The sequence below is a fragment of the Balaenoptera acutorostrata genome, chromosome 12 (genome assembly GCF_949987535.1).
Source record: "Balaenoptera acutorostrata chromosome 12, mBalAcu1.1, whole genome shotgun sequence".
NCBI classification, from domain to species: domain Eukaryota; kingdom Metazoa; phylum Chordata; class Mammalia; order Artiodactyla; family Balaenopteridae; genus Balaenoptera; species Balaenoptera acutorostrata.
Window position 1 is genome coordinate 13,858,866 of NC_080075.1, and position 6,024 is coordinate 13,864,889.

General features: G+C 42.0%; 1 pseudogene; it reads left to right on the forward strand.

Moving 5' to 3' along the window:
* Window positions 1-5,221: 5,221 nt before the first annotated feature.
* Window positions 5,222-5,753, forward strand: LOC103019643 (60S ribosomal protein L11-like; annotated as a pseudogene).
* Window positions 5,754-6,024: the final 271 nt, after the last annotated feature.

Consider the following 6,024-nt stretch of genomic DNA (forward strand, 5'->3'; position numbering starts at 1 on the left):
TTTAAAGGCGTTTTCTTTTTTGCTGAAGTAAATCATACAGATGTTCTTTTAGTGAAGTTCTCTTGGCCATATACTCCTTCAATTTTTACTTGTAGAGAAATGTTCCATTTTACCCTAGTTCTTGAAAGATAGTATACTTTCAGGACACAGAAATCTAGGTTGGCATGTGTTTCCCTCAACTCTTTTTTTTTTATTTTTTTAATTAATTAATTAATTAATTAATTTATGGCTCTGTTGGGTCTTCGTTTCTGTGCGAGGGCTTTCTCTAGTTGCGGCAAGTGGGGGCCACTCTTCATCGCGGTGCGCGGGCCTCTCACTATCGCGGCCTCTCTTGTTGCGGAGCACAGGCTCCAGACGCGCAGGCTCAGCAATTGTGGCTCACGGGCCTAGTTGCTCCGCGGCATGTGGGACCTTCCCAGACCAGGGCTCGAACCCCTGTCCCCTGCATTGGCAGGCAGATTCTCAATCACTGCGCCACCAGGGAAGCCCTCTCAACTCTTTAAAGATGTTATTCTGTATCTTCTGGTTTCTTTCTTTTCTAAATAAATATTTTTTTAGAAATAAATAAATATTTATTATTTATTTAAAAATAAATAAATAACATTAGTCTTTGTTGCGGCATGCAGGGTCTTCACTGTGGCATGCAGGATCTAGTTCCCTGACCAGGGATCGAACCCAGGACCCTTGCATTGGGAGAGTGTAGTCTTAACCACTGGACCACCAGGGAAGTTCACATATCTTCTGGTTTCTGTTATCAGCTGTCTGAATAATTGTCACTTCTCTGGAGAGGATCTGTCTTCTCTTTCTGGCTGCTAATAACATGTTCTCTTTGCCTTTGGTGTTCTACAGTTTCACTAAAATATGTATAGGTATAGATTTGTTTTTGCTTACCCTGCTTGGTGTATGCTATCCTCCTTGTTTCTGTAGATTTTTGCCTTTTATCTATTTTGGAAAATGCACAGCCATTATCTCTTTAAATATAGCTTCTCCTCCATCCTCAGGATTTTCTGTTTCTGGGACTATGATTAAATGTATATCCCATTTCTCATTCTACATATGTAACCTCTCTCTCTATCATATGTTTCATCACTTTGTCTCTCTAAGTTGCATCCTCCATAACGTTATTTGCTCTACCTCCCAGGTCACTCATTCCCTCTTCATCTCTCCCTAGGCTTTGTTTAACTTTTCCACTATTGATCTTTAAATTTGAACCATAACATTTTTCATTCCAAAAAGTTCGATTTGGGGACTTCCCTGGTTGTCCAGTGGTTAAGACTCCGCGCTCCCAATGCAGGGGGCCTGGGTTCGATCCCTGGTCAGGGAACTAGATCCTGCATGCCAAAACTAAGAGCCCACACTTGGCAACTAAGAGCCCGCATACTGCAACTAAGAGACTGCATGCTGCAACTGAGCCCGCATGCTGCAAGGAAGATCCCGTGTACCACAACTAAGACCCAGCGCAACCAAATAAATAAATAAATTTTTTTTTTAAAAAAGGACCCTGAGACTAACTCAACGAAAATAACCAGTCTTTAAAAAAAAAAAGTTTGGGGCTTCCCTGGTGGCGCAGTGGTTGAGAATCTGCCTGCTAATGCAGGGGACACGGGTTCGAGCCCTGGTCTGGGAAGATCCCACATGCCACGGAGCAGCTGGGCCCGTGAGCCACAATTGCTGAGCCTGCGCGTCTGGAGCCTGTGCCCCGCGACGGGAGGGGCCGCGATAGAGAGAGGCCCGCGCACCGCGATGAAGAGCGGTCCCCGCACCGCGATGAGGAGTGGCCCCCGCTTGCCGCAACTGGAGAAAGCCCTCGCACGAACCGAAGACCCAACACAGCCAAAAATAAATAAATAAATAAATAAAATCAAGTAAAAACTTTAAAAAAAAAAAAAAAAAAAAAAAGTTTGATTTGTTTCTTTTCCAAATCTGCCTTAGCATTTCAGATAGTGTCTGATGGATTGCTTAGCTTTACAATCCATCTTTTATGTTGTAAACACGTTGTACATATTTTATATTCTGGATCTGATAATTCCAATATCGGAAGTCTTTTCAAGTCTAAATCTATTGATTGTTTCAGCTTACTCTCACTCATTATGACTTGTCTCTCTGTGTCACTTGCCTTGATTGTGAATTAATATATGGTTAATCTTAATCTCTGGGAAACAGGATTTATATAAGCTTCTGCTATCAGGCGGGGGTGCTATCAACATGTGAGCATTTTAGCCCTTTTTGAGGGTCCCAGTTTATGCTGGGACTCCCAGCATTCAGCCTCCCCACCCTGTTGCCTGCTGTATTTGTGTGCCTTTGTAATATACCATGACAATTTCAATATTTGCCCTCTGGTCAAGTTCCACCTTTGTACTTGCTTACTACTCTCTAATTGGTTTCAGTTCATCTTTTTGCTTGTTTTTAACTTTTTATTTTGAAATAATTTTATACCTACAGAAAAGTTGCAACAACAGGACAAAAGACTCCCATATACTCTTTCTTCACCCAGATATTCCATTACCCATGAATACTTTAGTATGTATATTTTCCCAAAATAAAGCTACTCTGTTACATAATCAGAGCACAACCACAAAACTCAGGAAATTAACATTGATAAAATACTACAGCTAGGGACTCCCTTGTTGGCTCAGTGATTAAGAATCCGCCTGCCAATGCAGGGAACATGGGTTCGTGCCCTGGTCCAGGAAGATCCCACATGCCGCGGAGCAACTAAGCCCATGCGCCACAACTACTGAGCCTGCACTCTAGAGCCTGTGAGCCACAACTACTGAGCCCGCGTGCCACAACTACTGAAGTCTGTGCGCCTAGAGCCCATGCTCCGCAACAAGAGAAGCCAACGCAACGAGAAGCCTGTGCACCACAACGAAGAGTAGCCCCCGCTCGCAGCAACTAGAGAAAAGCCCGTGCGCAGCAACGAAGACCCAATGCAGCCAAAAATAAATAAATAATTAAAAAAAAAAACTACAGCTAATCCACAGACCCTTTCCAAATTTTGCTAATTGTCTCAATAATATCCTTTATAAAAGCTGTCTCCTTTCTGGTCCAGGATCAAATCCAGGATCACACATATTTAGTTGTTGTGTCTCTTAAGTTTTCATCAATTTGGAACAGTTCTTCAGTTTTTCCATATCTTTCAAGACTTTGTCATTTTTGAGGAGTACTGGCCAGTTATTTTTCAGAGTGTTTTTCAATTTGAATCTGTCTTATGTTTTCCTCATGATTAGATTCAGGTTATTACTTTTTTTTTTTTTTCTGGCAGAAATATCACAGATTTGGTTCTGTTCCCCTTAGTGCATCAGATTCAGAGGCAAATGGTATTGATTGGTCCTATTATTGGTGATGATAACTTTTTTTCACTTAGTTAAGATGATGCTATAGACTGAATTGTGTCCCTCCCCAAATTTTATGTTGAAGTCCTAATCCCCGGTGTGACGCTATTTGGAGATAGGCCTTCGGAAGAGAATTAGGTTTAGATGAGGCTTAGGATCAGTGCCCTTATAAGAAGAGACATCCAGAGAGCTTGTTCTCTCTGCCATGTGAGGGCACAGCAAGAAGGCGGCTATCTGCAAGCCAGAAAGACAGGTATCACCAGAAATTGACCAGGTTGGCACCCTGATCTTGGACTTGCAGCTTCCAGAACTGTGAGAAAATAAATTTCTGTTGTTTAAGCCACCCATCTATGGTATTTTTTTGTAGCAGCCTTAACTGACTAATATAGATGGTATTTTCAGGTTTCTTCACTGCAAAGTTAATTTATAAGTAATTTTACTTACGAATTAGTAAGAAAATTGGTAAGTATTTTGTAGAGAGCTACCTTGAGACTGGGTATTCTGTTTCTCATCAAATTTTACCCACTAGCAACAGGGCAATTTCCTTTTGATTGCCTCTTCTCCTCTCCTCCTCCCTCTCTCCCTCCATCTGTGCCATCCTTCCCCCATTCCTCCCTTTTCCCCCCTCCCTCCCCTCCTTCCTCTGTTCCTCCCTCCTACTTTCCTTTCTTCCTTCCCTGAGATCTCAAAATGAACAAGTGACTGTTTCAGCTCCCAATTCCATCACAATCATTATTGTGTTCCTATGACATGAGCGACCCTTCCTTCTAAATCAGCAGAGCCCAGACCTTTGGGAATAGGAAGGAAAAAATTGTTGCATCTTTCATTGGGTGTCGTATGAGAGGTGTGACTCCCAAGCTCTACCTCTTCATTCTTTGGCCAATGAACTTTTGCTTGGGAGAAAGAGCACCCTTACTTTGCTTGTTCACAGCAAATGGCTGTTTGAATAGCCATTCAGGAGTCAGTCTAATGGCTGACTTTTTAATAGCCATTCAGGAGCAGCTCTTTCTGGATGATGGAGTACACGGAGACCAATGACTCCTTTGGGTGTCATCTCATTTGTTTACTTTATTATGAAGTGAGTTTCTTTGTAGGAGGTAATAGTGTATGGTTTACCGTCATAGTGAATGATATTCAGTAAGGTGCTTGGATGGTGTTCCCAGCAGAGGCATGATAGGCAAGAACACAAATCCATTTCTAGAAAAAGTCTATTTAAGCAAAGACAGATTTATCTTTCCTCCATGATGGAAGAGATACCATGTAACCAGCTAGAAACCATGTGCCCTGGAGGTATCATTCTATTATTAAAGATTCAGGGTTTCCAAGGCTAATGGTGAATTTGGTGTTTGGTGGCTGTGGTCAAACAAGCTTGGTGTTGCTGATCTTCTCGAGAGAATATAAACTCCATGAATGAAGATGTCGTCTGACTTGTTTATCCAGTGTACTTAGTGACAGATATGTGTCTGAGACATATTGAGTGTTTAATAAACATCATGCTCAGGAATCAATAAGGTCCTCACCTTAGACCAGAAGGTCTTCTTGAGGCAAAGTGGACGGTGAGATGTATTTCTTGAAGTTTTGTCTTCTGGGAGAATTTCCTTTCTCTACTGTCTTTCAAGGCATGGAGATGTAAGGCTGAAGTCAGACACCTCTGGTTGATGCTACAGTATTGTGCATGCCCATCTGTAAATCAGGGCTAGGTTGTTTGTTTTTTTCTTCTCAATCAACTTTCCTTGGGGCCAAGTTGTTCACACTCACCAAATATGTACTCCCACCTGCGTAGCTTCTTGTGTCTTCATAAGAAGCCCACTTCACAAGGCCCACTTCTCTCATTCTCTCTTTCATCACCACTTGATGAAGGGTTGCTTCTGAGCACCTCTAACATCATGGCATAGGATCAAGGTGAAAAGGAGAACCCCATAAGGGAACTTTGCATCTGCAAGCTCTGCCTCAACATCTGTGTGGGGGAAAGTCGAGACAGACTGACCCCAGCAGCCAAGGTGCTGGCGCAGCTCACAGGCCAGACCCCTGTGTTCTACAAAGCCTGATACACTGTCAGATCCTTTGGCATCAGGAGAAATGAAAAGATTGTTCACTGCACAGTCCATGGGGCCAAGGCAGAAGAAATCCTGGAAAAATGTGTAAAGGTGTGGAGAACATGTGTTAAGAAAAAATAACTTCTCAGATATTAGAAACTGGTTTTGGGATCCAAGAACACATCGATTGGGGATCACATATGACCCAAGAATTGGTATCTACGAGCTGGACTTCTACATGGTGCTGGGTAGGCCAGTTTTCAGCATTGCATATGAGAAGCACAGGACAGGCTGCATTACGGCCAAACACAGAATCAGCAAAGAGGAGGCCATGCACTGGTTCCTGCAGAAGTATGATGGGATCATCTTTCCTGGCAAATAAGTTCTCATTTCTATCCAAAAGGTCAATAAAAAGTTTTCAGCGAAATGTAAAAAACAAAAACAAAAACCCCACAAATTAGTAAATGTCTGTATATTGAATGCTATATAACAGTAAATAATTAAATCTAGATGAAATGGAAACATTTCTAAGGATACTGTATATCAACTAATAAAACTGACATATAAGATGTAGAAGCTCTGAACAGGTGAATAACTGCAGAAGAAATTTGAATAGTAGTAAAAAATCTACACCTAAAAAAGGCACTAGGCCA